Source organism: Pongo abelii, chromosome 14, assembly GCF_028885655.2.
Source record: "Pongo abelii isolate AG06213 chromosome 14, NHGRI_mPonAbe1-v2.0_pri, whole genome shotgun sequence".
Taxonomy (NCBI): Eukaryota; Metazoa; Chordata; class Mammalia; order Primates; family Hominidae; genus Pongo; species Pongo abelii.
This window is the reverse complement of record NC_071999.2, coordinates 2,305,195-2,329,778: the sequence shown is the minus strand read 5'-3', so window position 1 is coordinate 2,329,778 and position 24,584 is coordinate 2,305,195. Positions and strand designations below refer to the sequence as shown.

Here is a 24,584-nt window from a genome sequence, read left to right as displayed (position 1 = left end):
TGTCCCCTTTGTACCTCTGGTCAAATTCAGCTTGCTTGGTAGGCTAGTTTTTACTGCCTCAATTTCAGAACACATTATTGATCTATTCAGGATTCAGTCTTGTGGAGGGTTTTTTTTGCAATAAATTGTCCATTTCTTCTAGATTTTCTGGTTTATGTGCATAGAGGTGTTTACAGTATTCTCTTTTGGTTGTTCTTAATTCCATGGGATCAGTGATGATGTCTGCCTTGTTATTTCTCATTGTGTTTGGTTCTTTCTTTTCTTATTTGTCTAGCTAGTGTTCCATCTAGTTTATAAATTGTTTTCATAAAAACAGCTCCTGGATTGGTTGAGTTTATTTTTTTTGGAAGAGTTTTCAGTGTCTCTATCTCCTTCAGCTCTATTCTCATCTTGGTTATTTCTTGTTTTCTGCTAGCTTTCAGTTTCTTTTTCACTTGGTCTTCTTGTTCTTTTAATCAAGATGTTAGTCTGTTAACTTTAGATCTTTCTAGGAATTTTTTTTTTTTTTTCTTGTGGGAGAGTCTCACTCTGTTGCCCAGGCTGTAGTACAGTGGCATGATCTCGGCTCACTGCAACCTCCACTTCTCAGTTTTAAGTCATTTCTGCTGTCTCAGCCTCCTGAGTAGCTGGGATTAGAGATGTGCATCATCACACTCAGTTAATTTTTGTATTTTTTTGCAGAGATGGGGTTTTGCTGTGTTGGCCAGGCAGGTCTTGAACAGCTGGCCTCGAGTGATCTGTCTGCCCCAGCCTCCCAAAGTGCTGGAATTACAGGCATGAGGTACCATGCCCGGCCCTTTCTAGCTTTCTGATGTGGACATTACTGCTATAAATTTCCCTCTTTTCTTGGTTTCTAGTGATTATTTTATTCTATCTTGATGAGTAGTCAGGGAAAAATAATCGTAAATTCACAATCAACTTGTAGTTAAATCTAAACAATTATGTGGGAAGAACCCTTTATTATTTGAAGGGGATGTTTGAAGATTTTGTAACTGTGCCTTTTAGGTAGTCTTAAGTTTCTAATTGTCGTTAAAATCATGCCATTGTCACTTTCTAACATTTTAAGTATATGGTTTAGAAGTGGTAAGTATAGTTCTATTGTTTTGCAGTAGGTTTTAGATAATTTTTGTCTTACAAAAGTAAAAGTGAATACTCATTACTTGTGAAAGAAATTAGTTAGCTTGCTTTATGTAGGTAGCAACAGAAGGGTCCCTGGAAAGTCCCTGGACCTTGGGTCAGTGTCTCATCCCTGCATAATATAAAATGAATCCTGGAAAAAATCAAGCTGCAGACACCAAGAAGGGAACTAGCACTTGGTGTTGTGCATGGAGACCTGCCCATGGCTGCACAGATGGAAAAACCTCTGGCCCATTTGGATAGAAACTTGTAGAAACCTCCAGCCCACTTAGTTAAGGGAACAAGACCGAACTGGCATAGAAATGCCTTTGTTTGTCCAGGCACGTTGGCTCATGCCTGTAATCCCAGCAATTTGGGAGGCAGAGGCGGGCGGATCACCTGAGGTCGGGAGTTCGAGACCAGCGTGACCAACATGGAGAAACTCCGTCTCTACTAAGAATACAAAATTAGCCGGGCATGCTGTCGCATGCCTGTAATCCCAGCTACTTGGGAAGCTGAGGCAGGAGAATCTCTTGAACCCAGATGGCGGAAGTTGCTGTGAGCCGAGATCGCACCATTGCACTCCAGCCTGGGCAACAAGAGCAAAACTACAGCTCAAAATAAATAAATAAATAAATAAATAAGAAGAAGAAAGTAAGTCTCAAAAAGAAAAAAAAAATGAAAGAAAGAACAGAAAAAGAAAAAAAGAAACGCCTTTGCCCTTTGTACAGTCAGTGGGCTCCCAGGAAATAAGCACAGTGTTCTCATGTGCATTCCCGTCGATACTCTCCTTTATTTGAAGTGTAAGTCTGATCTCTACGAATAATTACTTCAGCCCCTAATTGCTCCCGGGCCAAGCTGCTTGGCCAATCTTTCACCTTATCTTCTGATAAGTCCTGGGCCAAGCTAAGTAGCATCTGTGAATCATCCCTTCAGCTCCTGATTAGTACCGGGCCAAAGTCATGGACCAAGCTGAGCCACACGTTTTTCAAGACAGCCTGTGAACTAGGCACATTCCCTTCCCTTCCCTTCCAAGTCCATAAAAACCCTGGACCCCAGCCTCATAGAGGGCACCCCGTTCAGACGCCTATCTCTGCTGGCAAAGAGCTTTTTTCTCTTGCTTATCAAACTTTCACTCCAACCTCACCTTTGTGTTCACTCTCCTTAATCTCCTTAGAGGTAGAAAAAAGAACTCTGGGTGTGATCTCAGACTAGAGATACTGTTACATCTTGGTGCACTGCTGAGACTACAACACTTAGTTTCTATGAGTTTGACTGACTAAATATTTTATATAAGTGTAATTATACGGTTTTCCTTTTTGACTGTCTTGTTTTACTTTACCAAATGTTTTCAAGATTTGTCCTTATTGTAGTACTTTTCAAGATTTCCTTATTTTTAAGGCTGAATGCTATCCCAGTGAATATACGTGCCTTGTTTGTTGAATCTACTCATCCTTAAAGGTACATTTGCTTCCAGGTAGTATGTTTGTGAGTAATACTACAATGTACATAATTGTGCATATATCTATTCCATGTTCTGCTTTGCCTGTTTGGGATATTTTTCTCACACTGATTTAGTACCATGTGTATTCCCTTGCTTTTGTTGTCTGATCCGTTGATGTTACATCCCCCAAATTATTGCCAAGACCAATTGTCATGAAGCTTCACCCTTCTGTATTGTGCTAGGAATTTTACAGCTATAGGTTTTACATTATAGTCTTCATTTCTTAAAATTGACACATGTAATAGTACATATTTTGGGGAAACAATTATGTATATATGTTGTATACCAATAAAAATCAGAGTACTTAGTATATTTATTGCCTCATGCTTGTGTTATTTTTGTGGTGAGAACATTCAAAAGCTTCTTCTCTAGCTATTTCATTTTATCTTTATGTATTAACTTTTTTTAGGGACAGGATATTGCTCTAACACCCAGACTGGAGTGCAGTGGTGCAATCCTAGCTCACAGTAACCTCAAACAATCTTCTAACCTCAGCTTCCCAATTAGCTGAGACCACAGGAACCTGCCACCATGCCTGGATAATGTTTTAATTTTTCATAGAGACAGGGTCACACTATGTTGTCCAGGCTCATCTTGAACTTCTGTGTTCAAGTGATTGTCCCACCTCAGTCTCCCAAAATGTATGGATTGCAGGAATGTGCCACAACTGGTCCCTTTCAGCTATTTTGTAATATGTGATACCTTTTCATTAATTATTATTATTCTACTGTGTAATAAAAAACAAAACCTTGTTTCTCCTGTCTAATTGTAACACAATACTTGTTAAGCAGCCTTTTCCCATCCTCCTATTTCAGTCCTCCTATTCAGTACAACCCGCGTTGTACTGTTTGCTTATATCAACCCTTTTTTTCAGGTTACACAAATGAGTGAGATAATAAGATCATAAAGCACTTGTGTTTCTCTCTGTGGCTTATTTTACTTAACATGCTATGCTCAAGGTTCATCCATGCTCTATTAACTGACAGAATTTTATCCCTTCTTATGGCTGAATAGGATTTCACTGTGTATATAAATTACATTTTTCTTATCCATTTATCTGTTGCTGTACATTTGAATTGATTCCATATGTAAGCTATTATGAATAGTTCTGTAATTAACATGAGCATGCAAATACCTTTTCGACACAGTGATAGCCTTTCTTTTGGATATACAGCCAGGAGTAAAATTGCTGGATCATATAATAGATTTATTTTCAATTTCTTTCTGAAACCTCCATACTATTTTCTATAATGGCCATACTAATTTACAATTCCACCAACAATGCATACATTCACTAGTTTTTATATACTCATTAGTACTTTTTATTTATTTATTTATTTTTATTATAGCCATTCTAATGGGAGTGAGGTGGTACCTCATTGCGGTTTGGATTTGCATTTCCTTGGTGATTAGTAATGTAGAACATCTTTTTATGTTCCAGTTAGCCATTTTTGTATCTTTTTTTGACAAACGTCTGTTAAGATCTTTTGCATTTTTTAAATTAGATTATAAGTGTATTTATTTTGAGATTTTAAAGTCTCTTTTCTCTCTTTTTATTTTAGAATTCCCATTATAAGTATATTGGCCATTTTAATGGTATCCAATAAGTCCCTTAGGCTCTCTTAATTTTTAAAATTATTTTTAGCCTCCACAGCCTATAATTTCAAATGACTTCTTATCAAGCATGATGGATTTTTTCCTGCTAGATCAAACCTGTTGCTGGACCTTCTAGTGAATCTCTAAATTCAGGTATTTTACTTTTCAGCTCTACAATTTATGTTTCTATTTTGTACTTTTAATCACTTCGTTGGTAATCTCATTATCTTCATGCATTGTTTTATTTTTCTGTTTAGTTTTCTATGTTCTTCTTTAGCTGACTGAGCATCTTTAAGCTAGGTGTTTTAGCCAGGCACAGTGACATGTGCATGTAATTCCAGCTACTTTGAAAGCTAAGGCAAGAGGACTACTGTATTAAACCATTCTCATGCTGCTAATAAGGACAAAAACAAGACTAGGTAATTTATCATGAAAAAAGGTTTAATGGTCTCCAGTTTCACATGGTTAGGTAGGTCTCACCATTATTGAAAGAACAGCACGGGAAAATCCCACCCCCATGATTCAATTACCTCCTACTGGGTCCCTCCCAGGACACGTGGGGATTATTACAATTCAAGGTGAGATTTGGTCGGGGACACAGAGCCAAACAATATCAATTACTTAAGGCCAGGAGTTTGAGACCACCCTGGGCAATATTGTGAGAAGCTGTATGTAAAAAATATTTCTACAGATTAGTCATGCATGGCGGAATGTTCCTGTAGTCTCAGAAAGTTGAAGGCTGATGTAAGACTATTGCTTGAGTTCCCCAGGAATATGAGACTGCATTGAGCTATAATCATGGTATTGTATTCCTGTCTGGGTGAGAGAGTAAGACCTCTTTTTAGAATTTCAAATTTATTTTAGATTTAGGAGGTACCTACACAGGTTTTTTACATGGGTATTTTTTATAATGCTGAGGTTTGAAATGTGAGGAATTCCATCACCCAGGCAGTGAACATAGTACTAAGTATACAGTTTTTCAGTTCTTGGTTCCTCCCTCTCTCCACCCTCTAAGAGTTGTCTATTACTTTTATTTTTATGTCCATTTGTACCCGGTGTTAATTTCCATTTATAAGTGAGAACATGCAGTATTTTCGTTTTCCATTTCTGCATTCATTTGCTGTGTATAATGGCCTTTAGTTCTATTAACGTTGCTGCAAAGTACAAGTTTTTTTTTGTTTGTTTTTTGTTTTTTTTTTTTGCTAAGTAGTATTGGTGTACATGTGACACTTTTTATATTCAATTTACCATTAATAGGCTGGACACGGTGGCTGACGCCTGTAATCCCAGCACTTTGGGAGGCTGATGTGGGTGGATCATGAGGTCAGGAGATCGAGATCATCCTGGACAACATAATGAAACCCCGTCTCTACTGAAAATATAAAAGTTAGCCGGGCGTGGTGGCATGCGCCTTTAGTCCCAGCTACTTGGGTGGCTGAGGCAGGAGAATTGCTTGAACCTGGGAGACGAAGGTTGTAGAGAGCTGTGATCGTGCTACTGCACTCCAGCCTGGGCAACAGAGTGAGATTTCATCTCAAAAAAAAAAAAAAATTACCATTAATAGGCACCTAGGTTGAATCTTGTCTTTCCTCTTATAGATAGTGTAGTGATGAAACAACAAGTGCATGTGCTATTTTGGTAGAATAATTTATTCTCTTCTGGGTATATACCCAGCGGTGAAATTGCTGGGTTGAATCATAGTTTAACTCTCAGTTATTTGGAAAGGCTCCAAGCTGCTCTCCACAGTGGCTGAACTAATTTGTATCCCTATAAACAGTGTATAAGTGATATTTTTCCCTCTAAAACCTCTTCAACATCTATTATCATTTTACGTTTGAACAAAATCCATTCTAACTGGTGTACGATGGTGTCGTATTGTGGTTTTTATTTACATTTCCTTGATGGTTAGTGATGATGAGCATTTTTCATGTTATTTGGCCACTTGTATGTATTCTTTTGAACAGTGTCTGTTATTGCCCACTTTTTTATGGGGTAATTTTTTGCTTGTGAATTCTTTAAGTTTCTTATAGGTTCTGAGTATTAGATTTTGTCAGGTTCATAGTTTGTGAATATTTTTCCCGTTCTGCTAGCTTTGGGGTTAGTTTGATTTTAGTTTTCTAGTTTCTCTAAGTGTGATTTTAAATTGTTAGTTTGAGATCTTTCTAACTTCTTGATGTAGGTATTTAGCACTCTCAACTTTCCTCTTAACAGTGCTTTTCCTACATCCCAGACATTTTGTTATATTGTGTCTCTTCATCTATTTCAAAATTTTTTTAATTTTCTGCCTCAATTTTCTTGTTTACCCAAAATTCATTCAGGAGCAAGTTGTTTAATTTCAGTATCATTCTGTGATTTTGTGAGACTTTCTTGGCATTGATTTTTGTCTTTGTTCCATTGTGGCCTGACAGTATGGTTGGTATAATTTTAATTTTTAAAAAATGTATGGATAATTGCTTTATGGCTAGGAAGTGGTCAATCCTAGCTTATATTCTGTGAGCAGATGAGAAGAATTTACTTTCCATATATGATGTGTGGCGTATACTCTAAATGTCTATTAGTTTCAATTGATCATGTGTCAAATCAAACTCCAGAATTTCTTCGTTAAGTTTCTGCCTAGATAATCTGTCAAACACTTAGTGGGGAGTTGCATTCCCCTACTATTATTGTGTGTCTACTTGAGTCTTATTGTAGGTCTAGCAGTACTTGTCGTATAACTCTATGTTCCCCAAAGTTGGGTGCATCTACATTTAGGATAAATAAGACTTCTTGTTGAATAGAACTCTTTATCGTTATGCAATACTTTTCTTTGTTTTATTTTACTATGAATTATTTAAAGTCCTTTTTTCTTAAAAGAGAAAAAATTCCAGGTATGGTGGCTCATGCCAGCACTTTCAGACTGAGGCAGTAGGATTGCTTGAGACCACGAGTTTGAGACAAGCCGAGGCAATAGGATTGCCTGAGGCCACGAGTTTGAGACCAGCCGAGGCAATATAGCAACATTCTGTTTGTACAAGTTTTTTTTAAAGAAACTATACAGGAGTGGTTGTGTGCACAACTGTGGTCATATTTACTCAGGATACATAGGTGGCATGACTGCTTGACTTCAGAAATTTGAGGATACAGTGAGCTGTGATTGCACCACTGCACTCTGTCCCAGGAGATAGAGTAAGATCCTGTGTTTTGTCACTAGTACCATCCTGTCTTGGCTACTGTGGCCTTTTAGTATAGTTTGAAGACAGCTAGCATGATGCCTCCAACTTTGTTCTTTTTACTTAGGGTTGTCTTGTCTTCGCAGGATCTTTTTTGATTCCATATGAAATTTAAAGTAGTTTTTTTTTTCTAATTCTGTAAAGAAAGTCAACAGCAGCTTGATGGGGATAGCACTGAATTTATAAATTTCTTTGTGCAATATGGCCATTTTCACAATATTGATTCTTCCTATCCATGAGCACGGATTGTTTTCCATTTGTTTGTGTCCTCTTTCATTTCCTTGAGCAGTGGTTTGTAGTTCTCCTTGAAGAAGTCCGTTACATCCCTTTTAAGTTGGATTCCTAGGTATTTTATTCCCTTTGTAGCAACTGCGAATGAGAGTTCACACATGATTTGGCTCTCTGTTTGCCTATTATTGCGTATAGGAATGCTTGTGATTTTTGAACATTGATTTTGTATCCTGAGACTTTGCTGAAGTTGCTTATCAGTTTAAGGAGATTTTGGGCTGAGATGATGGGGTTTTCTAGATATACAATCCTGTCATCTGCAAACAGAGACAATTTGACTTCCTATTTGAATATGCTTTATTTCTTTCTTTCTTTGGCTGCTTGCCAGAAGTTTCAGTACTATATTGAATAGGAGTGGGGAGAGCAGGTGTTCTTGCCTTGTGCAGGTTTTCAAAGGGAATGCTTCCAGTTTTTGCCCATTCAGTATGATATTGGCTCTGCATTTGTCATGAATAACTCTTATTATGTTGAGATACGTTCCATCAATACATAATTCATTGAGAGTTTTTACCATGACGAGGTGTGGAATTTTATTGAAGGTCTTTTTTGCATCTATTGCGATAATCATGAGGTTTTTGTCATTTGTTCTGTTTATGTAATGGATTACATTTATTGATTTGCATATGTTGAATCAGCTTTGCATCCCAGGGATTAAGCTGACTAGATAGTGGTGGATAACCTTTTTGATGTGCTGCTGGATTCGGTTTGTCAGTATTTTATTGAGGATTTTCACGTCGGTGTTCATTAGGGATACGGGCCTGAAATTTTCTTTTTTTGTTGCGCCTTTGCCAGGTTTTGGTTTCAGGATGATGCTGGCCACATAAAATGAGTGAGGGAGGAGTACCCCTTTTTCTATTGTTTGAAATAGTTTCAGAAGGAATGGTACCAGCTCCTCCTTGTACCTTTTGTGGAATTCGGGTGTGAATCCGTCTGGTCCTGGACTTCTTTTGGTTGGTAGGCTAGTAATTACTGTCTCAAATTTAGAACTTGTTATTGGCCTATTCAGGGATTCGACTTCTTACTGGTTTGGACTTCAGAGGGTATATGTGTCCAGGAATTTATCCATTTCGTCTAGATTTTCTAGTTAATTTGCAAAGAGGTATTTATAATATTCTTTAATGATACTTTTTATTTCTGTGAGATCAATGGTTATATCCCCTTTATCATGTATTTGATTATTCTCTTCTTCCTTATTAGTCTGGCTAGAAGTTTATTTATTTTCTTGATCTTTTCAAAAAACCAGCTCCTGGATTCATTGATTTTTTTGATGGGCTTTTTGTGTCTCTATCTCCTTCAGTTCTGCTCTGATCTTAAATCTTGTCTTCTGCTATCTTTTGAATTTGTTTGCTCTTGTTTCCCTAGTATTTTTAATTGTGATGTTATGGTGTCTATTTTAGACCTTGTCTGCTTTCTCTTGTGGGCATTTAGTGCTATAAGTTTCCCTTTACACACTACTTTAGCTGTGTCATATTTTATTTTTAAGCCCTCAGTCTTTCTTTTTCATCATAATAGTCTTGACTGTTTTGTGTTTCTGTAATGTAAAATTGACTACACAGTATTTACAAAGATTTTACCAAAATATTTTATTGAGAATGTACAAACCTGTCAGTCAATTAGAGGAGAAATTACACTGTACTAATAAATAGCCACAAAACAAAACCCCAAAAGACATCCAAACCAGAATAAAACAAAACATTTTAACAAAAACAAAAATAACAAACTGGCAACAAATTTGTGCAGTTTATATCACAAAGATGCTCATATTTCCACTCTGAAGAGAGCTTTAAGAAGTTCATTTAAAACATGGCAAATACATTATACCACACTTCACAGAAAAAATAAATTTAAGCAGCTGTTTAACCATGAACATATTATCAAGGTCAGATATAATCAAAATTAAATATTTCACAAAAGATTCTACAGTATGGGAGAAACAGAAAAGCGTTTTTTTTCTTTTCTCCAAGCCCACAAGTCTAGTTTCTAGGGCTCCCTCAGTATTCTGGGGGTTTTCATCAACTCCCCAAAATATAGGAAGCACAGAGCAGATGGTGGCTGAATGTGGGTTATCCTGTGAAACCATATTTAAGATGAGAGCCCTTGGTCCATTGTATTGTAATCAGCTGGCTCAGGAAAGAAGACCTGGCTGTCCAGAGCTCTACACCTACTGCACTGGGTATGACAGGAGGCCTGAGAACCCATGGGGCCCAAACCCACCCCATCCCAATATATCATCCAGTATTGAGGACTCTGACACCAAATTCTCACAGAGCATATGCTTATGCAGTTTTACATTTAATTTCTCATTACAGTTGGGAAATTGAGGTCCCAAAAGGGGCAGGGACTTGTCCAGATCTCGGGAGGTAGGCAGGCTCCAGAGCATTAGGGAGGGCTCCAGCTTCCTAGGCCTTGGCTCCGTCCCACCTATCAGGTTTGTTTTGGAAATTAGAGTCTGTAGCTACACATTCAAGGGCAAAGAAAATGAGCAGATCCAGGGTTCTTTTCACATGGGGACCTCTCCATGTCAGTTTCAAGATGACAGGACTGGGGTTCTGCATCCAGCTCTGAGGGCACCTGGAAGTAAAATGAGCTATGCTCCACCTCAGCCTAATGTAGACAATGCCTACAGGAAAACCTGTTTTCTTCCTCATAAAAAGGAGTGCCTGAAGTGGGTGACCTCGATGATTTCACATACTCTTAAGTGTCTGCCTGCCTGCATTCTTGCTCTGAGACTGCAAAAATGCATCCACTCTCAGCAGGTCCTTCAAATCAGACGCATGGCCACTTGAGAGGCTTCTTGGGTAGATGAAGATGAGACAGAGTTAAATGTGCCAGAGCATTGGACTCCGAGGCTGAAGTCCACGAAATTCCCAGCTACTGTTGGATTCTTAAGGTCCTCATTTGAAAGTGGTAGAAAATGATTTCACTGGATAAGGGGAGGATACTTCATGAGTAAATAGCACAACCGAAAAGGTGGAGGCAAAGAGAGGGCAAAAGGGGATTCCTAGGTCACTCATTATACTTGGGACCTTCAGATCCTGCTACTTTATCCCCTAGGACCTTGAAGAACCAGTGTCTTGAGGACAGAAACGTCAATGTACCTGATTTGTTCCGTAGTGCTCCTTCATGGGGCTGTAGTATTAGTGATGACCTGGAGGTGGTTACAGCCTGCTGTTTCTGGTGCCCACTGAGCTTTACTGGAGCAGCTGGAACAAGTAAGAGTCACACACCTCATGTTGTTATGAGTGATCTCCACATTATCATGTGGTGAAAAGAGGAAGAGATATTAGAGATCCCCCATATAACCACAGCCAGTCTGTTTTCCCTTGCACTCACCCTTTGCCAGATAACCGGTCCAACATGTGGTACAGAAAATTATTACATCATGCCTGCACCCCCCAACCCAGGACCAAACAGTCTGAGGACAGCTGGACAAAAGCACTAAAGCAAGTATATGTGAAAGAAAAGAGCAAGGGCTATAATATAAAGTAGATTGTTGAGAAGAAAAGCTGGAAAATTATTGCATGGGAGGACCTCAGGCCTCACTGGGGTGACTTTTAATCCATGATGAGGATGACAACAGGAAGGCATCTGCACAAGCATGTGTCAGGGAGAAGCCACCCTTAGTGAAGAGACTCATAGGTGTGAGTTTGACAGAGGTTACAAAGGAACTAGTTTGGCTGCAGACAGCCTGAGGAAGATATAAGCAGAGGAATGGAGAATCCTAGGACCTGGGAGATGAGGTTAGATATCTGCTCCTTTCTGACAACATTGCCCTAAAACTCGGGACTTTTCAACGACATATAATATCTCATAATTTGTGTGGACCAGAATCTGGACACAGTTCAGCTGGCTACCTCTGCCTTCAGGTCTTTTATGAGACTGGGGCTGTGGTCTTAACTGAAGCTGGACTGGGAATGTATAAGCCTTTAAGCTGACTCATGTGAAAATTGGCAGGGTTTAGTGTGGACAGAGAGCCTGACTTTCCTTCTCTCTACTGGTCTGAGCACCCCCTAAGGTCTTTGTTATGTGGGTCTCTACATGGAGCATCTCATAACATTGGAGCTTGCTTTCTGTGTTTGAGGAATACAATAGAGACAGAGAATTAGACAAAAAGGTTTACACAAAAAGAGACAGAGAGAAAGATCGAGGGCGCAAACAGGAAAAACCCAGTAGGAGAAAAATGAGGGCTTTAAAAAAATCTTGACAGCGTGCCGTGGCTCACACCTGTAATCCCAGCACTTTGGGATGCTGAGACGGGCGGATCGCCTGAGGTCAGCTGTTTGAAACCAGCCTGGACAACATGGTGAAACCACCGTCTCTTCTAAAAATACAAAATGAGCCAGGTGTGGTGGCACATGCCTGTAATCCCAGCTACTTGGGAGACTGAGGCAGGAGAATCACTTGAACCTGAGAGGAGAAGGTTCCAATAAGCCGAGATTGCACCACTGCACTCCAGCCTGGGATACAAGAGGGAAACTGTGTCTCAAAAACAAAAACAAATACAAAAAAAAAAAAGAGAGAAAAAAAGACTTGAGAGTTACAATAATTTTTCTTCTATATTTGTGTTAAAATTGTAACCCCCGGTGTAATGCTATAAGGAGGTAGGATGTAATTAACCCCTGAGGGTGGGACCTTCATATAGAGATTACTGGCTTTATACAAGAAACTGCAGAGGGCTCTCATCCTCCTTCTACAAAATGAGGATAAAACCTGAAGTGTGCAGCCTGAAATTCAGAAGCGAGTCATCACCAGAGCTCAACCATGCTGACACCCTGATCTCAAATTTGAACCTCTGGAAGTATGAGAAATTAAGTCCTGTTGTCTATAAGCTGCCTATCTATGGTTCTTTGGCATAGCATCCTGAACTAATACAAAAGTGAAATCCTTTTCTGTAATTCATTGGACAGAAGATGAATTTGTGCTCCCTACACTGTTAAAAAAAATGACTTAAAAAACGGATCTTCAGAATGAAAGATAGGAAAAGGCTTGTTGAAACACTAACATTGTATCTGCTTATGAGGTTTTAAACATTGGCTGAAATTGTTGGAACCAATATGGCCAACAGAAGTCCATGAAGAATCAGTTTGCAGATGTTAGAGCCCAAATTTCCGTTGTGTGTTTCATACTAACTCTCCCTGAATTTGCATGTGACCTGTGAGGAAGCAAGAAGAGATGACTGTGTATGTCTCATGACTTTCCAAATTCCTGCTTTCCTTCCAGCAATCCCCTACAGAACCCGCTTCTTAGGCCTTTTCTAATCACTGCCTTAAAGCCAGTATCACAAAACAAATTTGAGCTGGACTCCTATCTCCTTGTTGGCCAACCTACAAGATGATATTTTCCTCAAACCCGAAGGGCCATACTACTGGCGTCAGGCAGTAGGCCATTTTATTCGATAAAAAACTGAGTCACTAACCATCTAGTACTGGGAGACTTTGTGAAGACTTCCCCTGTCATTGGCGTGATAAGGCACATGGATATGATTCTAAATATAAAGAGAAAGCACTGTAAAGTTGAATTCCTGTATTAGTCCATTCTCATACTGCAATGATGAAGCACCTGAGACTGGGTAACATAAAAAAGAGTTTAATTGACTCACTGTTCCACACAATTGGGGGGGGCACCTCAGAAACCTTCCAATTACAGTGGCTGACAAGTGAAGTGAGTGAGAGCAGGGGACATACCAGATGCTTATGAAACTATCAGATCTCGTGGGAACTCACTATCACAAGAACAGCACGAGGAAAACCCGTCCCCATAATCCAATCAACTCCCCTCAGGTTTTTCCCTTAACACCTGGGGGTTATAATACACAATGAGGTTTGGGTGGGGACAAGCAGCTAAACCATATGAATACCAGAGGACAATATCTACATTTAATTTCAACTTCATACTGGAGCAGAATGAAAGTGAGGCCCAGTGGAGGAGTGACATTCCCAGGATCACCCTGCCAGACCCCAAGCCTGTTTGAGTTGTGGCCCATGTTACCTCCCACCTATTCTCCTAATGCTTCCATCTCTACGTGGGTGCATCATCTACAGGTGACATCACCTCATTATTTTTATGTCTTATCTTATATACACCTAATACATTGCATAGGAAGTAGATGTTAGCATCATCCCCACTGTGCATGCTAGGAGGCTGGGGAAGCCTCGAATACACAGTGACTTTTATTGGGTCCCAGAGATGGTAAGGTAAACAAGGTTATTTTCCCGCTATGTCTTCTATCCTGGAACCCAGGCTGCATTTAGTTCTTTCCAGGGAATTAAGAGGAAGTTGTGTTTGCCTAATTGTGGACAAATAAAGAGTTGACATGTAAGAGGAGACTGAGCCATCAGTAGCACAGTGGGGCCTTTGGGTAGGTCTTACAGAAACAAGGGTCCCAGTAGATGGAATCTTGAAGAGTTTAACACACTTTCTTGGTGACAGAACCCAACAGCAGTTAAGAAACCAGGAATCCCCATTCTTGAGACAGCTCTTTATCCACCTCTGGTGGTGAGAGATGCTCAAGAGTGTGAGATGTTCTTTCACTGTGCCCTGAAATTTCTGAGTTTTGGCCTTACAAAGGCTCAAGGTAAAAGTCTTATCTGATAGCACGGATGTCAAGTCAGCCTTCATCCCTCATGCCCCTGGCTATTGGCCGGGTGCACCTACAAATAAGACAGGGCAGCCCAAGACAGGCCCCTCCACACCAGACCTCTCTTGTCAACTCATCTGGGCAGTCCCACACCACTTCTTGGTACCATGAGCTGTAGGGGGAACAAGAGGGCGCGCACTCTTCTTGGACTGAAGCAGATTGTCAGGTGTTGGAACCCTTGTGTATCTGTCGTGTTCATACCCAGGCCATAGCTGGCAGAATAAATAGAAGAGCGTTGGAGAACGAGTCTGTGTACTCAGATGTGAATTCCAAGACTTTAACTTGTCCTCTGGTTTCCTTCCTTGATGGAGATTTATACAGATTCTCCTTAAGTGCCTAATCTGAAGAGCAGAATTTCTTTTCTTTTCTTTTCTTTTCTTTCCTTTTCTTTTTTCTTTCCTTTTCTTTTCTTTCCTTTTCTTTTCTCCTTTCTTCTCTTCTCTTTTTCTTTCTTTCTTTCTCTTTCTTTCTTTCTTCTTTCTTTCTTTCTCTTTCTTTCTTTCTTTCTCTTTCTTTCTTTCCTTCTCTCTCTCACTCTTTCTTTTGATGAATTCTCCTTCTGTCACCCTGGCTGGAGTGTAGAGAAAAGCAGAATTTCTAATGGAGGTGTCACATACGGTGAAAACAAGGCAGACCACTGACTTTTCTTTGCGTTGTTTCTAGGCACTTTTTACAAAGATGCATTCAGATTGATGAGGAGCTGTTTGATGTGACCAACTCCTCCCTCTCTTTGGAAAAAGATCAGGTGCACTAAACCAACAACCACAGCCAGCACCGGGCTGTGCTGAGAGAAGCCACATAGGAGTCTCTACAGACAGAAACCCGAGAAGACCGGGACAGACCCAAGACCCAGACTCAAATATGAAAAATTTCTGGGCTTTGTCCTATGGCCTTCCCATGAGTAACTCATAGTCTTGTTTCAGTGGAATCTGGCCTTCATCAGTCTCAGTGGCAATTGGTTATGTGGAAAGTTTCTGTTCACACACTTGTGTGAATAACAGTAAAGACTTTTGTGTTGTTTTCATTTTGCATTATGCCATGAGTATTTACGCCTGTGGCTGCAGTTTGTGTTAGTTTCCTGCCCCAGTTATCTCCTGCAGAATGCAGCTTCAGTCCTACCAGACTCTCAAAACTTAAAAGCTAACAGTATTACTAGGGAGGATTTCGCAGGAAAATGGAGAAAGTGTTACACACAACAAAGGTTAAACTACTCTATGCATGTTTCTGCAATGTATTATCTCAAGAACTCATGTCTGTAGCCCATCAGGGCAGGAGCTGGGCTCTCACCTTTTGATAATATTCTATAAGGGAGGTTCTTCCCCACAGCATTTAGTCTTCCGATGCTGGTGCAGCCTGACATGATGACATTCTACTTTCATGTCCGTCATGCTGCAGGGAATAGTCTGTGAGTGTCCTAATAGGCTGGAATCATTTGCTAGGGTGAAGCCCATCTTTGGTGCTCACTTTTCTGTTATCTTATAGTTAGCTTTATTCTAAGCAAATCCATGTCTATTTTATTTATCTGTTTACTTATTTATTTTTATGTATGGAAAAACACATTTTTTAATATACTTATTTATTTAGAGACAAGGTCTCCCTCTGTCGCCCAAGCTGGAGCATAGTGGTAGAGTGGTGTGATCATGGCTCATTGAAGCCTCCAACTCTTAGGCTGTAGTGATTCTCTCACCTGAGCCTCCTGTGCCACCATGGCCTGCTAGTTTATTTTAATTATTTATAAAGAAGGAATCTCATTATGCTGCCCAGGCTGGTCTCAAACTCCTTGGCCCAAGCAATTCCCTCATCTCAGCCTCCCAAAGCACTGAGATTAAAAACATGAGCCACTGTACTGAGCTGTGCCTACTTCAAAAGACAGAAAATAAAAAAATAGATAAATCTTTGCCAAATTAAAAAATAAAACAATAGTTTCCAGGTCTTAGATAAAGACAATTCTGTGTCACGAAGAATGGCAAAAGGCTTATTTAGCTGTTAAAATGATTTGCTTATATTTCAAAAAGCAGAGAAAAAAAGGTACATATAAAAGTTTACCAGGCCAGACAAGGTGGTTCATGCCTGTAATCCCAACATTTGGGGAGGCCAAGGCAGGAGGATCTCTTGAAGCCAAATATTTGAGTCCAGTGCAGGCAACATGGTGAAATTCTGTCACCATAAAAAAATAAAATAAAATAAATATGGCTGGGCATGTTGGCTCACGTTTGTAATCCCAGCACTTTGGGAGTCGGAGGCAGGTGGATAATGAGGTCAGGGGTTAGAGACCAGCCTGGCCAAAATGGTGAAACCTTTTCTCTCCTAAAAATAATAACAATAAAAAGTAAACCAGGCATGGTGGTTTGCACCTGTAATCCCAGCTACTCAAAAGGTTGAGGCAGGAGAATTGCTTGAACCCGGGAGGCGGAAGTTGCATTGAGCTAAGATCATGCCACTACACTCTAGCCTGGCCCACAGAGCAAGACACTGTCTTGAAAAAAAAAACAAAAATAAATAAAGTTAGCCAGGCATGGTGGTGCATGCCTATAGTCCTAGGTAATTAAGAGGTTGACGCAGGAGGACTGCTCAAACCCAAAAGTTTAAGGTTATAGTGAGCTATGATTATGCCATTGCACTTTAGACTAAGTAAAAGAGTAAGATTCTGTCTCAAAAAATTAATAATAAAAGTTTTCTAAATTACATTGTTTAAGAAAAGGGAAAAGGAAAAACTATATTGTTTTTATTTTCAAATGGGAGAATAGAGCCTCTCATTTCTAACTTGTATTTCCTTCTGCAGAAAGTTGGTCTAGGTCCATGGTCTTGAACTATTGGACATCTGAATTTTAGTACGTGCTGGATTCAGGCAACTGAAGGGTGGCCTTGGGCACACTCTGTGCATATAAAAAAAAGGTTTGAGGTGAACTAGAAGGTAAAAGAGGGGAAAGTGCTATTAAGAACCCACAATTGGGAGACAGTACAGGGTTGGTGGAAGGACTGGTTCATGGTACAGATACTGACCCAGGTGAAACTTTGTTCTGACTTATTTCTATGTTCATGCAGGAAGGTGAGATTGTGATCAGGTGGCACAGAGACCTGGGATGGTGAAAAAACCAGGTTGCCACTGCAGATACGGTGTCTGAGGTAGAGCATATGCCAGGCGTCTTGTAGGCACGTGTGTGGGTTTTTGGTGGGAAAGTCTATGAGGAAAGGTAGCGTGGTAACAATCTTGATGCCGAAGACCTGTCCTGGGAGGGGCTTGACCACATCAACACGTAGTGCGTATGTTCGGTGGGTGAAAAACATGTGGTGGCCTCAGGTTGGCAGGAGGGAAGAGGGCATCTGTTCTCAGAAATTCTTCCCTCAAAGTCCTTGGTCCTTCTCACCCTGGGAGGATGCCTTTAACCACAGGGCAGTGCATGGTGTAGCAGGCTGTGTGCAGAGCAGAGCCTACCTTCCCCGAGACACCTGGAGTCTCTCTCCAGCAGAGGCCCCCACATTGTCTTTCTTCTTACAACACTTTTGATCCTGAAGGTGTAAAGTTCCCTGAAAACCCACTGATTCTCCAACACCCATTTGTTGCCCCAAAATTTAATTGTGACACAAGTTAGAGTTCACACAGACCCCACAAATTCAGGGCTAGTCTCACATCACTGCTCTCACTGCAGAGGACAGTCACATGTCCCGGAAGCCCATCTATATTTCTGAGCTACCTCCTATAAATCTGAGACTCCCATAAACCCCTTTTCAAGATAAATAATTTGACAGAATTACTTAAAAAATCAACAAATAACTATAATTATATTTACCACTTTATTATAAAAATATAACTCAGAAACAGCCAAATGGAAGAGATGTCTAGGGCAAGGAACAGTTGTGTGTGAAGGTAATCCTGGAAATAGCTATATTCAAAGAAATTCCCCCATTCTTTGTCTTCTCAAAGAAGAGCTTAGTGAACAGAAACGTGCTTCCCATTATGACTTTGGGGATGCTCCCCGCTGTTTTTTTTAAACTCTCATGAAGATGGACACAGATTGCAAATTCCTATTTTTAAATATGAACAATCATTCAGTAATTTAGTCTTCAGTGGTCAAAACAAAGTACTCGTTACAAAAATTTTGCTTGTTTCTCTTCTTCCAACCAGCCCATGAACTTTGACTCACCCACAGCCTCAGCAAACCTACAACCCTTATTTATACATACCCTTCCTAAGAACAGGCTGACTTCAAGGTGAAACATTACCTTATCTGGGATCAGATTTTGCTACCGTCCATCCTGTGCTTCCCTTCCTACCTTCTTTGTAAACTTGTTTTCTCCTCCCTATGAAATAAAGCCCTTTTCCACCTAACCTTTGAGATCCTCAAAGATCTAATCATTTGTAGTTTTTCTTTGTTGCAATGCTTCTTAGGTATCTTCTTAGGCCAAGTCTAGAAACAGTCTTAGGACAATAACAATTCCATTCTAGAAAGAATCTCCCAACATTTCTTCTATCTCAATCTCAACTGCATCTGCCTGTGAACTTCCAGCTTACCAAGGCTCTATATCTTCTGGCAGTGACAAAGGCTCCTTCCATGGTTGGTGTGAGCAGGCTTGGACACCTGCAGGGCAGACACCCAGGAATAATCAACTGGGCCTTAAGTGGTCCCCTTTTGCTGGATCAAGGTGGGCCTTAGCTTTTAGTCAATGGTCTAAGACCTCTACTTACCAGTTAGAGTCATTCAGTTAGTTTTCAATTTGAAAAATACTTCATGTTTGAAGAATCCAGCAAAAATTATTCAAATCTAAGGTATAAATGAGAGGAAATTATGGCCGGGCATGGTGACTCATGCCTGTAATCCCTGCATTTTGGGAGGCTGAGGCGGGCCAATGACATGAGGTCAGGAGTTTGAGACCAGCCTGAATAACATGAAGAAACCCCGTCTCTACTAAAAATACAAAATTAGCCGGGTGTGGTGGTGTATGCCTGTAATCCCAGCTACTCGTGAGGCCGAGGCAGGAGAATCGCTTGAACCCGGGAAGTGGAGGTTGCAGTGAGCCGAGGTCGTGCCATTGCACTCCAGCCTGGGCAACAAGAGTGAAACTACATGTAAAAAATAAAATAAAATATAAAAGAACATTATAAGGGGCTTACATCTTATAACTCATCAAGAAAAGCCAAAGTGTCTATCTCTTTCAGAAAATAAACACGTAATTTAATTATGTTCATAACAAATCATTTGGATAAACAATTAATCATATGTGAACACTTCCAGGGGGTGTGAAGTCTCAGCTCCTAAAACTTAGCATCACCCTCAGACACCAAGATGGCAGCATATGGAACAGAGATATTCACTTGCACAAGTTCTCTGTTTTGAAAAAAAGAATAACTGATGGGATAAATTTATGTAATTTGACAATTAATCTACCTCACTTGCTTGTGGATATGTATTCATTTCCTACCACTGTAGTGGAAGAGAGACTATCCCTGTCTTTACACCCGGTAGCATTTCCAACAGTAAGCTGTGAGATTCTGCTTGAAATCACCTCTCAAACAAATAAAAAACAGACCTGGGAAATGTGCTACACTCATTCTGCTGAAGAAATCGGTAAGTAATAATTTTTAGCAAATGAAATATATTACTACTTAATTGTATTCAAAATCCACCAACTTAATGTTTTTATAAATATTTTCATACCTTTGAAGCTCCACTGACAAAACATAATTTACAGTTAATGAAAAAGTGAAGTGAAAATAAATACAATAATATTTTCAAAGTGACAAAATTAGAAGGTGACAATGCCAATTGAAACACAGACATATCTGACCCAAGGGTCAAGTCAAGCCATTCTATGACTTGGGATATTTTCCCTGCTCCCATCTGGTTCAGTGAAGTGGGTCATGAGCGTCCCACCAGGAGCCGCTACGCTGTGCTCCACTGTGTCTGTGAGGGGCATTTTACTTTGCGGGTTTTTGCACTGCCTCACTGGGTTGGGTTTCTTTGTCTTTTGAAATATTTTCTCTCCCTTCACCAATCTGAGAATATTTTTTCCTCAGTATCAGCATTCAGTTGCCTGGACTGCAATGTGTCTCTAAGGAATGGAAACTAAGCGTTGGGGTAAGAAAATCTTAATGTCCTAAGGGGTTTGCTTTTAGCACAAGGGTAGACCTGGAGATTCCTTCCAGGTACAGTACATCCAACCACTCCACAGAGAGACTGCATTCCCATACCTTGGGCTGTTCCCTGAGAGGAGATGACACAAGGGATGCTATTTACTAGACACCTCAAGAGTCATGGCCACTGTTGGCATCTTGGGGAATCCTCAAACAGTTTTGAAACTCAAAACCAAAAAATAACAAGATGGCTGAGGATGTATTGCACTGTGAAGTTTCCGAAATGAAACCTGAACCCAAAGACATTCTGATGGGGTGTCTGTGCCAAGGTAAGATTAAAGAAAGGGGCACAAAGGTTTTCTTTTTTTTTCTTTTTCTTTTTTTTTTCTTTTTCTTTTTTTTTTTCTTTCACTGTGGAGCATCAGGGGATTATTATCTGCTTCCGTCTCCTGTAAAATGTCTACAATTGAAAAATATTTTTTTAAGTGTCATAGACTGCTTTTTGAAAAAATGAAGAATTAAACTAGTGTGTCTAAAATGTACAATAAAGAACAGTTGATAATGTTGTGAGTTACACAATTTAGTTAATGTTGGTGAGTGTCAGGAAAGAACTGGAAATTTAAAATGTGACTGCAAGCCAGAGCTAGGCTGGGGTAACATGGTTGTAGATTTGAGGCCCTGTTTGCCACACATTTGGAAAATGCATGAGAAAACTAATTCTCTTTTGGAGTATTAAAACAACTAAAAAAACAGGCCATTGCATTGAGGTGGCTCTAGTGTCCTGAAGTTCTTACTGGGGAGACAGGGAAAGACCTCCCTAGATCCCAAAAGCTGCCCATTCTTCTCCTGCTGTGCACCTGATTAGATACTTTCCACTCCAGCACCCATGATTGGATAGAGTTCAATTCCCCATCCCGCCCCCTCAGGCCATGAATGACATATGTGATTTGACATTGGCTTTAATAAAGCAAGAATTATAGGTTTTTCCTGGATCCTTTTCTGGCAGGACTTCCTCCATGCACTGGACACTGGCCCTGCCTGTAAAATACTTGCATTTACATTTGTGTGTAAGATTATTTTTATTTATGAATAATATATATGTGTTATTCATACATGGAAACAATATAATGACAATTATTTTAAAATTTCAGATTTTTTACTTTCCTGGCACATCCAGGCTTTAGAGCAGATAGCCTGAGATTTCAAAAATGAGGCAATTCTCTAAGAAATAATATGTGAGGCACTTGTGAATTTTAAATATTCTAGTAGCTACATTTTAGTAAATACACCAGGCATGCTTCCCTGTGCTTGTAGGTCGAACTGTGAGGGAGTCTGATGTAGGAGAATCACTTGAGGCCAGCAGTTTGAGACCAGCTCAGGCAACATAGAGAAAGCCATCTCTACAAAAAAAAAAAGAAAAAAATGGAAAAATTAGCCAGTTATGGTGGTGCATGCCTTCGGTCCCAGCTACTGAGAAGGCTGGAGCTGGAGGATCGCTTGAGCCTGGGAGGTCAAGGCTGCAATGAGCCGTGATCACCACTGCACTCCAGCCTCACTGACAGAGCAAAACCCTGTCTCAAAAAACTGATCTCTGGAAAGGCATTTTCATTTTCTTCAATGTAGCCAAACAGCTAAGTATGTATTGAAGCCATCCTTTAATTTTTAACAGGGCAAAGATGTTTTCTAAAACCGCGAACTCCTGATTTGCGATGTGGCAAATCCTGAAGTGTACATGGATATCTCTCACAGCTAAAGTATCCCTCACCCCTACCCAGTGCTTCTTACCCCTGGCGCGAGAGAATCACCTGCGGGGAGAAAAACTTTCGAAATCCCTTAAACCCAAGTTGTAACCGATCAATTAAATCAGAATCCTTGCAGTTGGATCTGAAAAAAATACGGTTTAAAGTTGTGCAGGTGATTCCAATGTGTAGGCACACCACAAAACCATGGGTTTAACCAGCAACCTTTGTTAGAAATGATTTCTCAAATGAATGTAAAAACGTTTGCTGCTGAATTGTGACCTTTCAATTTTACTTGCTTTTCCTACAAAGTATATTTTGCAGACCCAGGCAGTGCTGCTTGTTCTGTTCTTGATTCACCGAGTGCCGTGTGTGCTCAGTGCAATCCTGTGCACTGGTCACTGTGCTGTGTGCCCTGGCCTGGGTGAGCTTCATTCTTCGGGGAGAACCTTTCTGGAAACAAAGCTGCATTCCAAAAAGTTAAAACCATGCTACTTACTGTGTTGAGGTTAAAATTAAAAGACCTAGGGGACTCATCCAAAAGTTAAAACATAAATAAATAACTTGGAACATTAATATACACCTGATGATGTCCTGAGTGAACATGCCCCACTTTAAAACAAAACAAAACATTACTATTATTCTAAAATATTAATTTAGGATTTTTATGCAAATATGTACAATTTAAATTTTTAATGATGTATAACATGCATACCGCAATATAGGCACAAAACGTTTATGGAATGCTTGATGAGTTATTACAAAATAAATACACTTGTGTATCTAAGAATCAGATTTGTTCATGCCCTTGACACTTTCTCCTTCCAAAAGGTAACCAAGACCTTAAGAGATAAATGCAGATAAACTTTGTCATTTTGTACAAGTGTTTTATTACAGAACATTAAAAACGTATACACGATACAAAAAAAGTATAACAGACCAGTCACCCAGCTTTAAGAGCTACTAGTCACGTGTCATTTTTGTGTCACTTATACTTCCAGCCATTCCCCCACCAATTTCATTTTTTTAAGGCTTTTTGGATAAAATGTATATTCATTGCAAGGTACAATGTGAACTGTAAATAGTAGAGAGATGGGGTTTCAACATGTTGGCCAGGCTGACCTTGAACTCCTCACCTCAGGTGATCCAACCTCCAGTGATCCAACCGCTTCAGCTTCCCAAAGTGCTGGGATTACAGGCATGAGCCAATATACTCTGCCTGAGAATTCATATTTCTAACAAAGTACAAATCCATAGGTCACATGACAACTGCAATATCTATCTACAGTAGATACAGTTTGATGAATAAAATGAAAGGCAATTGACCTAAGGTGAAAAAAAAAAAAACAAAAAGCAATCAAAGCATGGGTATTACGTGCTATCTGTAGGAGCATTTGGTTAAGAATAACAAACATACCAATTTTATCGTTTTAATAACCAAAATTGTCAAAATTTCTAGTTCTTCTTTCATAGAAATGCTCTCTGCAAGAAAAAATTTTCATATAGTGAGGGCAAAAATGACAACCATTTGCAAGTAAATGTATTATGAAATTAAGTAGCAGATACCAACCTCATGACCTTCAGATAGTCAACCCAAACTCAATCATTTACATAGCAAGTGCAGATAATTTTCATAGCTTCCTATTAAAATTATATTTGAATGCTCTTACAAATTGTGACTGTTTTCACATAAAGTTCACTAACTAGTATTTTGTATATGACTTATGATAAATTCCACTTCAAGTCACCTTACATTTACTTAATTTTATTAGGCAGTGTCTGTCTACCACCCAGTAATACGTGGGGATTCTCCCTCCATTTGCACAGACATCATAGCTGGGGAAACAGGATTCACAAGACCCAGGCTGTTCCCTACATATTTTTCCTCCTCAGACATCAGTTCATCAGTCAGTCAAGTCATGTGAGAGTGGAGGCCATGTATTCCATATTCTTGGGCACTCTCTTCCAAGGAGGAAAAGGCCAGGAGGTCCTGTTAGAGGATGCATTCTGAGAGGCCGGGCTCCCTAAGGTGTGAGAGTTCTAACCAGCAGGTGTAGACTTTTCAGGAGTGAGGAATGAGGCAGGTATTCCAAACCTGGAGCTTCATCACCTTTTGTTTCATCTCAAGACAACTCTGAGGGGCTGTTTTGGAACGTGTCTGGAAGGTGAACGTTGAAGAAGAGTGTGGGCTTTGATGTGACTCAGATGAGATCTTTCATGGGGAGGCAGGAATTTAATGCCCAGAATCTGGGCTTGTGTCTTTGAGATCAGTGGGTTGCCTTTTTGTATCCAAGTCCATTGTTACTAGGTTGGAGGCTGGAGATTCTAAGTGGCTTCCAGACCGCCTCTCTGATTCTCTTTTGGAGATGGGGTCTGAAAAAGACAATGTCAGTATTTTTGGGAAATTCTGGAAAGTCTGTTT

General features: G+C 39.9%; 1 long non-coding RNA gene across 1 annotated transcript; it reads left to right on the top strand.

Moving 5' to 3' along the window:
- LOC134759874 (uncharacterized) lies at positions 1 to 20,898 on the top strand. Its single transcript, XR_010136720.1, has 3 exons — positions 1 to 2,577; positions 4,266 to 4,369; positions 19,780 to 20,898. It is a non-coding gene; the product is annotated as an uncharacterized LOC134759874 (long non-coding RNA).
- The last annotated feature ends 3,686 nt before the right edge of the window (positions 20,899 to 24,584 follow it).